This window comes from Pongo pygmaeus, chromosome 20 (assembly GCF_028885625.2).
Source record: "Pongo pygmaeus isolate AG05252 chromosome 20, NHGRI_mPonPyg2-v2.0_pri, whole genome shotgun sequence".
NCBI classification, from domain to species: domain Eukaryota; kingdom Metazoa; phylum Chordata; class Mammalia; order Primates; family Hominidae; genus Pongo; species Pongo pygmaeus.
This window is the reverse complement of record NC_072393.2, coordinates 57,760,011-57,770,344: the sequence shown is the minus strand read 5'-3', so window position 1 is coordinate 57,770,344 and position 10,334 is coordinate 57,760,011.

Genomic DNA, 10,334 nt, shown 5'->3' with positions numbered 1-10,334 from the left:
AAACTTAGTAAACCAGCCAGGCACAGTGGCTCACACCTGTAATCCTAGCACTTTGAGAGGCCGAGGGGTGGAGAATCACTTGAGCCCAGGAGTTCGAGAATAATCCCAAATATCAGCAACGTAGTAGTCATAAAGAAGGTCAGGGAGGGTGGGAAACAAAGAGGGGTTCTAAGATTCCCGGGGTGCCTGCATGTTATATTTCTCAGCATAACAGATGATTACACAATGTGAATGGTAAGTATATTTTTGATAACACAAACATGGAAAAATATTGCAAGCTAGGAAATGTCTGATCTTCTGATAGTCATCTTTTCTTAAATTTTTTGAAGAAAAAATAATTTTCTTTAAGGAGATTATGACAAAAAGTTAATAAAAACTCATCCTTCTTACCAAAAATCTTGATAGATTTGACAACATCACAATGGAAAATATCACCAGGCTCAGTGGCTCATGCCTGTAATCCCAGCACTATTGGGAGAGTGAGGCGGGAGGATCACTTGAGCCCCGGTGTTTGGAACGAGCCTGGCAATGTAGTGAGACCCTGTCTCTACAAAAAGAAAAGAAAAAGTTAGTGGGCATGGAAGCACATGCCTGTGGTCCTAGCTACTGGGAAGGCTGAGATGGGATGATCGCTTGAGCCCAGGAGTTCAAGAAGAGCCTGGGCAACATAGTAAGATCCCATCTCTACAAAAAATAAACAAAAACGAGTTGGGCACGGTGGCAGGTGCCTGTGGTCCCAGCTACTTGGGAGGCTGAGATGGGAGGATCACTTGCGCCCTGGAGGTTGAGACTGCAGTGAGCTGAGATCACGACACTGCAGTCCAGCATGGGCGACAGAGTGAGACTTTGTCTCAAAAAAAAAAAAAAAAAAGAAAAAAAAATGTATATACACACACACACATACACATATATATATGCACCAATAATGTGAGACCCCATGAAATCGCTTATACATCCAGTCTCTGTTTCCCACTCTGTCAAATGAGAATTATTAACCAAACCTCTCTTAGGTTGGTTATGAAGATTAAATGAGGCATATACAGAAAAGCACAGCCGTGAGTCTGGAACTTGGGGAGCTTCAGTGAATGTCCATCTCTTTCCTAAACCCTTATCCGAGAGGAGATCCAGGCACAGACTTGCTACTTAAAGCGTGGTCCAAGAGCTAGCAACATCAGCATAATCTGGAACCTCAGATAAATACCTTGTTCTTCCCTGTCCCTTAGCCAGGCCGGTACTACAATTCAAAAGAATGATCCTTAGCTCAACAAGAGGAGTGAGAGGAAAAGCACAGCGATAAGTCTCTTTCCCTGGTCTCTCCTTCCCAAAAGGGACCCAGCCTTTTCGAAGCCTCTCTGACTTAGGTGCCCCGCTGGCCTACAGCTCAGTACCGTGTGCTTGTAAATTTGTGTCCATGGCAGAGTTGGGAGTTTCCTGAACTCAGAGCACAGTTATGGTGCAGAACCATGGACAGCGCCAACCCTGGGCTAGTTGTTCCCCAAATCGGGCATGGCGGATGGAGCGCCCCCTGGGGGCAGAACTCTGGCCTGTCTCAAACGCAGAGGTAAGAAGGTTGGAAGGTAGTGTTGGTTACATTCTGTGCTGCAGGACAGAGGTGCTGGTCAGAGGATATTCAAACTCCTCCTTAGTCTTCTTCTGAAGTACGCCTCATTTTAGGGAAGAGAAGACTTTAGAGAGATGGTGCATTTCTCACAGGCCACTGGGATCCTTGCCTCTCTGGGCTGACTCTGCCCTCACTCCTTCCAGGAAACCTTCTATGTGGCAGGCTCCATCTCTTCCTCCCTTCCTTTTCCAGTGAGTCGATAATTTGATCTTGCTTTGAATCCCTTATTTGTCCTGTCATGGTGTTCTGAACAACAGAACATGATATGTGATCCTTTTCCGTACCTGACTCTGTGCCAAATCCTGAATCAGCTCAAATGAAGGAATGTATCTATCAGAAGGCTGGTTGTGAAGTTATATTTGGAGCTGAGGGGTCACAGAAACAAATTCTAAGTTTTCCTTCATTCTACATGAATGGTAAGTGTTTATACTAGGAAAAGGATCCTGGGGTCTCAGTGGACCACAGGATGGAGAGAGTTGTCATGAAGGGCAGAACAGGCAAGGCAATGACAGGGTAAAATGGATGTGCGTTAAGGAGGGAGAGATCTCATAAATACTGTGAAGATGGGAGGCCCATAGGGCTGGAGGAACTGTTAAGAAGTCAAAACTCGGATATTGAACCAGCCTTGCATCCCAGGGATGAAGCCCACTTGATCATGGTGGATAAGCTTTTTGATGTGCTGCTGGATTCGGTTTGCCAGTATTTTATTGAGGATTTTTGTATCAATGTTCATCAAGGATATTGGTCTAAAATTCTCTTTTTTTGTTGTGTCTCTGCCCGGCTTTGGTATCAGGATGATGCTGGCCTCATAAAATGAGTTAGGGAGGATTCCCTCTTTTTCTATTGATTGGAATAGTTTCAGAAGGAATGGTACCAGTTCCTCCTTGTACCTCTGGTAGAATTCGGCTGTGAATTTGGCTGGGCTCTTTTTGGTTGGTAAGCTATTGATTATTGCCACAATTTCAGATCCTGTTCTTGGTCTATTCAGAGATTCAACTTCTTCCTGGTTTAGTCTTGGGAGAGTGTATGTGTCAAGGAATTTATCCATTTCTTCTAGATTTTCTAGTTTATTTGCGTAGGGGTGTTTGTAGTATTCTCTGATGGTAGTTTGTATTTCTGTGGGATAAGTGGTGATATCCCCTTTATCATTTTTTATTGTGTCTATTTGATTCTTCTCTTTTTTCTTTATTAGTCTTGCTAGCAGTCTATCAATTTTGTTGATCCTTTCAAAAAACCAGCTCCTGGATTCATTAATTTTTTGAAGGGTTTTTTTGGTCTCTATTTCCTTCAGTTATGCTCTGATTTTAGTTATTTCTTGCCTTCTGCTAGCTTTTGAATGTGTTTGCTCTTGCTTTTCTAGTTCTTTTAATTGTGATGTTAGGGTGTCAATTTTGGATCTTTCCTGCTTTCTTTTGTGGGCATTTAGTGCTATAAATTTCCCTCTACACACTGCTTTGAATCTGTCCCAGAGATTCTGGTACGTTGTGTCTTTGTTCTCATTGGTTTCAAAGAACATCTTTATTTCTGCCTTCATTTCGTTATGTACCCAGTAGTCATTCAGGAGGAGGTTGTTCAGTTTCCACGTAGTTGAGCAGTTTTGAGTGAGTTTCTTAATCCTGAGTTCTAGTTTGATTGCACTGTGGTCTGAGAGACAGTTTGTTATAATTTCTGTTCTTTTACATTTGCTGAGGAGTGCTTTACTTCCAACTATGTGGTCAATTTTGGAATAGGTGTGGTGCTGAAAAAAATGTATATTCTGTTGATTTGGAGTGGAGAGTTCTGTAGATGTCTATTAGGTCAGCTTGGTGCAGAGCTGAGTTCAATTCCTGGGTATCCTTGTTAACTTTCTGTCTCATTGATCTGTCTAATGTTGACAGTGGGGTGTTAAAGTCTCCCATTATTATTGTGTGGGAGTCTAAGTCTCTTTGTAGGTCACTCAGGACTTGCTTTATGAATCTGGGTGCTCCTGTATTGGGTGCATATATATTTAGGACAGTTAGCTCTTCTTGTTGAATTGATCCCTTTACCATTATGTAATGGCCTTCTTTGTCTCTTTTCATCTTTCTTGGTTTAAAGTCTGTTTTATCAGAGACTAGGATTGCAACCCCTCCCTTTTTTTGTTTTCCATTTGCTTGGTAGATCTTCCTCCATCCTTTTATTTTGAGCCTATGTGTGTCTCTGCACGTGAGATGGGTTTCCTGAATATAGCACACTGATGGGTCTTGACTCTTTATCCAATTTGCCAGTCTGTGTCTTTTAATTGGAGCATTTAGTCCATTTACATTTAAAGTTAATATTGTTATGTGTGAATTTGATCCTGCCATTATGATGTTAGCTGGTTATTTTGCTCGTTAGTTGATGCAGTTTCTTCCTTGTCTTGATGGTCTTTACATTTTGGCATGATTGTGCAGCGGTTGGTACCAGTTGTACCTTTCCATGTTTAGTGCTTCCTTCAGGAGCTCTTTTAGGGCAGGCCTGGTGGTGACAAAGTCTCTCAGCATTTGCTTGTCTGTAAAGTATTTTATTTCTCCTTCACTTATGAAGCTTAGTTTGGCCGGATATGAAATTCTGGGTTGAAAATTCTTTTCTTTAAGAATGTTGAATATTGGCCCCCACTCTCTTCTGGCTTGTAGAGTTTCTGCCGAGAGATCCGCTGTTAGTCTGATGGGCTTCCCTTTGTGGGTAACCCGACCTTTCTCTCTGGCTGCCCTTAACATTTTTTCCTTCATTTCAACTTTGGTGAATCTGACAATTATGTATCTTGGAGTTGCTCTTCTTGAGGAGTATCTTTGTGGTGTTCTCTGTATTTCCTGAATCTGAATGTTGGCCTGCCCTGCTAGATTGGGGAAGTTCTCCTGGATAATATCCTGCAGAGTGTTTTCCAACTTGGTTCCATTCTCCCCATCACTTTCAGGTACACCAATCAGACACAGATAAATGTAATCCAGCATATAAACAGAACCAAAGACAAAAACCACATGATTATCTCAATAGATGCAGAAAAGGCCTTTGACAAAATTCAACAATGCTTCATGCTAAAAACTCTCAATAAATTAGGTATTGATGGGATGTATCTCAAAATAATAAGAGCTATCTATGACAAACCCACAGCCAATATCATACTGAATGGGCAAAAACCGGAAGCATTCCCTTTGAAAACTGGCACAAGACAGGAATGCCCTCTCTCACCACTCCTATTCAACATAGTGTTGGAAGTTCTGGCCAGGGCAATTAGGCAGGAGAAGGAAATAAAGGGTATTCAATTAGGAAAAGAGGAAATCAAATTGTCCCTGTTTGCAGATGACATGATTGTATATCTAGAAAACCCCACTGTCTCAGCCCAAAATCTCCTTAAGCTGATAAGCAACTTCAGCAAAGTCTCAGGATACAAAATCAATGTACAAAAATCACAAGCATTCTTATACACCAATAACAGACAAACAGAGAGCCAAATCATGAGTGAACTCCCATTCACAATTGCTTCAAAGAGAATAAAATACCTAGGAATCCAACTTACAAGGGACGTAAAGGACCTCTTCAAGGAGAACTATAAACCACTGCTCAATGAAATAAAAGAGGATACAAACAAATGGAAGAACATTCCATGCTTATGGGTAGGAAGAATCAATATCGTGAAAATGGCCATACTGCCCAAGGTAATTTATACATTCAATGCCATCCCCATCAAGCTACCAATGACTTTCTTCACAGAATTGGAAAAAACTACTTTAAGGTTCATATGGAACCAAAAAAGAGCCCACATCACCAAGTCAATCCTAAGCCAAAAGAACAAAGCTGGAGGCATCACGCTACCTGACTTCAAACGATACTAAAGGCTACAGTAACCAAAACAGCATGGTACTGGTACCAAAACAGAGATATAGATCAATGGAACAGAACAGAGCCCTCAGAAATAACGCTGCATATCTACAACTATCTGATCTTTGACAAATCTGAGAAAAACAAGCAATGGGGAAAGGATTCCCTATTTAATAAATGGTGCTGGGAAAACTGGCTAGCCATATGTAGAAAGCTGAAACTGGATCCCTTCCTTACGCCTTATACAAAAATCAATTCAAGATGGATTAAAGACTTAAATGTTAGACCTAAAATCATAAAAACCCTAGAAGAAAACCTAGGCATTACCATTCAGGACATAGGCATGGGCAAGGACTTCATGTCTAAAACACCAAAAGCAATGGCAACAAAAGCCAAAATTGACAAATGGGATCTAATTAAACTAAAGAGCTTCTGCACAGCAAAAGAAACTACCATCAGAGTGAACAGGCAACCTACAAAACGGGAGAAAATTTTCGCAACCTACTCATCTGACAAAGGGCTAATATCCAGAATCTACAATGAACTCCAACAAATTTACGAGAAAAAAACAAACAACCCCATCAAAAAGTGGGCGAAGGATATGAATAGACACTTCTCAAAAGAAGACATTTATGCAGCCAAAAGACACATGAGAAAATGCTCATCATCACTGGCCATCAGAGAAATGCAAATCAAAACCACAATGAGATACCATCTCACACCAGTTAGAATGGCAATCATTAAAAAGTCAGGAAACAACAGGTGCTGGAGAGGATGTGGAGAAATAGGAACACTTTTACACTGTTGGTGGGACTGTAAACTAGTTCAACCATCGTGGAAGTCAGTGTGGTGATTCCTCAGGGATCTAGAACTAGAAATACCATTTGACCCAGCCATCCCATTACTGGGTATATACCCAAAGGACTATAAATCATGCTGCTATAAAGACACATGCACACGTATGTTTATTGCGGCACTATTCACAATAGCAAAGACTTGGAACCAACCCAAATGTCCAACAATGATAGACTGGATTAAGAAAATGTGGCACATATACACCATGGAATACTATGCAGCCATAAAAAATGATGAGTTCATGTCCTTTGTAGGGACATGGATGAAACTGGAAATCATCATTCTCAGTAAACTATCGCAAGGACAAAAAACCAAACACCACATGTTCTCACTCATAGATAGGAATTGAACAATGAGAACACATGGACACAGGAAGGGGAACATCAAACTCTGAGGACTGTTGTGGGGTGGGGGGAGAGGGGAGGGATAGCATTAGGAGATATACCTAATGCTAAATGGCGAGTTAATGGGTGCAGCACACCAGTATGGCACATGTATACATATGTAACTAACCTGCACATTGTGCACATGTACCCTAAAACTTAAAGTATAATAATAATTAAAAAAAAGAGAAAAAGAAAACAAAAACAAAAACAAACAAACAAAAAAAGAAGTCAAAACTCACACTGAAGGTGTGAGTGAAGGGCTTATCAGAAACCTGAGAATAAGCGAGGAGACATACAAAAATTCAGTGACTTTCTGAACTCAAATTGACACCAGAAAAACCACAAACATCACAGTCGAGTGTGAAGCTGGAGCCAGGGCCTCAGTTCTGAGTCACAGTCTCTGACCACGAAGGGCCCCCCTTGCAGGTGAGTTTCAGTTCCACCTTCTCGTGACTTCTTGTGTGATCAGGACCGGGTGGAGGGGCAGAAGATTCAGTTTCAGGGCTCCTAGACTCTTCTGCTCTGAGAGAGATCTCCGAGTTCCAAGTGAACGGAGAAGAGGTGGGGCATGCCCCATTCATTTTCTGAGGAGAGGTAGGAATGGATGCCTGGAGGATCACTCAGAGGCAACATCTGAGTGAGGAATGAGATGGCAGGGGGCACTGAACAGGTTATCAGTAGGCCTGGGGTGAAACGAGGTCAGCTTTCACTTCCCTGGTGGTTGTCTGAGGGAAGAGGACTCCTAACAGAGAAAGGAACTTGGAGCAGCCCAACCCAGGAAAAGTCTCTAGCTGTCCTCTTTCTGTAGCTGCCTTGATCTCCAGATAGAAGAGACTCATCAGGCGATGTCAGGAGTCCCAGACTCACCCCCCTCCAAACCCAAGATGCTGCTGTTGCCCCTGCTGTGCATGTGCAGGGGCAAGAGGATTGCAGGAAATCTGACTTCACAGAAGGTCCTTCATCGTCATTTTGGGGTACAGCTTGGAGAAATATGCAGGATAGAAGCTGCAGGTCTGAGATTTGAAGATGTGGTACAGGACAAACTGCCTCTGTATCCTCATGCTTTGATCTTCTCTCATCTTGAAATTTTTGTGTTTACTCTAGAAGAGCCTATGTCTTTTGATTTGTGGAAGAGGTCAACATTTCCATTTCCATGATCCTCCTATTTCCACAAATAGACCAGGTCAAAAGCTGCAGAAGAGACACCAAGAACCGTAGGCTGATTCCACTTCCTTGGGGACCTTCACTGAGCAACAGAGATGCCAAGAAGGAGGGAAGCATGACATTTTTCCCTCACGAGGAGAAGACTTTTTGTGAGATATTGTCACAAATAGAAAACATAACCTCTAAATGTGAAAGGTAGAGTACGACTCTACTTACAGAGAGCTTAGGTGTTCCTGTGTCCCACATCTGAGCACCTCTCATGCTTGAGGGCCAGTTGCGAGTTTGGAGGCCTCAGAGAAGGTAGATTTGCCATTGCCTTCTTCTTTCACATTTTAGACTCTGTTATGTTTGGTACTGGAGCATCCAGGTGAGGATGGCCCCTTTCCAGAACCAATAGCCACGAACTGGATCTGGGTACATCTGGGGATCCTGGAGTGAGAAAAGTGCAAGGTGCAAGCTCTTCTGATCATCACAACTACAATAAGTGTGTGTGGGGGTGGAGGGAGGTGTGTCTCAGGGTGACCCATTGCCAGTAACAGTTCTTGGGTGTCCTATATCCTTAGCAGGCTTTGACATGGGGAAGTCAGAGCCCCCTTGCACCCAGACTCCGTGATACCTAGATGTGAATGTCAGGTGTCTGGGTCAGCACTTGCAGGGAGAGGGAGGACCTGGGGCACACAGGAGGGTATGGTACCAGGAGTGGCCTGTGCATCAGCCCCTGAGCTGGGTCCTCTGCTCTCAGCTCAGGGTCCTTCATGCCTTCCACAACCCAATCCTTTGGATGAAATAGGTTGCTGATTCCAAGCATAGACTGAAAAGCTAAGTAGAATATTTGAATCTCATGGGGATAGAATGATAAAAGTTATGGCTGAGGGCTTACCAAGGAAAAAGGGCCATGGTAAACACTGTAGTGCTGTGGTTGGGACCTTGTAGAGTAAGGATGAGTTGGAACTAGATGATACCTCATAAGGATTAAAGCCAGACCAAATTTCCTCAATATCTGATCAAATTGAAGTGGTCAGCTTGCCACAAGCAAGAGTAAATATGCCCTGAAGAAGGATAATGTGACTCAGAGTTTAAAATTATCTCTATAGGTTTTCATCACTCCACCAGACAAGAGTGTGGCCAGGGAAACAGCAACTAAGAGTTTTATGAGAATAAAGCGCTCACTAGAGGACCTAGAACTTAATGCAAATGTGGTAGAGCTGGAAAGTGATGCTTTGGAGAAGGCAGGATGATCATGAGAGCATCATTAAGCAGTTCCATTGAAGAACAGGTGTGGGTAGGCAAGACAGAGCTTGCAGGGATATATGAAAAGCCAAGTATGCCCATTGTTACCATGGGACCCCCAAAGGGGGATCTCAGAAAGTTCTAGGGAAAACTGTTGCCTATGTAGCTACTGCCTCTGTAAGCACACAGCCAAGCAGGTGGTGGTAGACTTGAGGCTGGTGTTGGTCATCCCCAGGGCTGGCAGTTGGGAAGACGGCCTGCATGTGGAGCAAAGCAGGGAAAACTGCCTACTACATTATGCTATTTTATAGTTGTTTACAGCAGGAGGGTAAGTCTGGTACTAGTTACTCCATTCTGCCTGGTTATTATTATTCATCACATTCACAGTTTTAATGGTTCTTTTAAAAATGTAATCCAACACAATGGTGAAACTCTCCATTTTAGCATCTGTTTTTACGTGATGACAATTAAAGTGCATACCTAAAACTCATATCTAGAACACCTGTAAATACATCTGTGCTTGATGCCCAGCCTCTTGGTATTCAACCATTTTGTCATATCTCCTGGCATGCTTGTAAACTTTTTAATTTTTAGTTGAATTTCTAGTATTTTGTTTGAAAAACTGCGGAGATTTTTTTGAGCTCTGACTGAAATTTTCCTCCTCTGGATTCTAGTACAGTCTAGAACAGCACTGTGCGATGGAACTTTCATGACGATGGAAGCATTGTGTCTGCATTGTTCAATATGGTGGTACGGAGCACTTGAAAGGTATTTAGAGTGACTGAGGATTTAATCCTTAATTTTATTTTAATTAATTTAAAGATAAATCGGCTCACTGAGTGCCGCCTATGTACCCAGCATGCTCTAGGTACTGGGACACAGCAGTGAGCAAGATAGGAAAGGTTGCAGCTGTCAGGGCATTGATGTTCTAATGGAGGAACCAGGCCATGGATAAGCAAGTAAATGACCAAGATGCTTTCCAAATGTGAGGAGTAATATGAGGGAATTATCTTTGGTGGTATGACTGGGGGGGAATGGGGAGGGGGTTCTTTAGGGTGGCTGGAGGCCTCTGAGCTGAGGCCAACAAAATGAGGAGACAGATACTGCGTCAGGGTGGGAAGAATACTCCAAATTGAGTTAATAACAAATACAAAGGACATGACGGGCAGGGCCTGACTGTGTTCAGCCCATTGGAAAGTGTGTTGTGGCTGAAGACGACCAGAAAGGCCCAGAGGCTTTAGAGGTTGGCAAGATAAGGA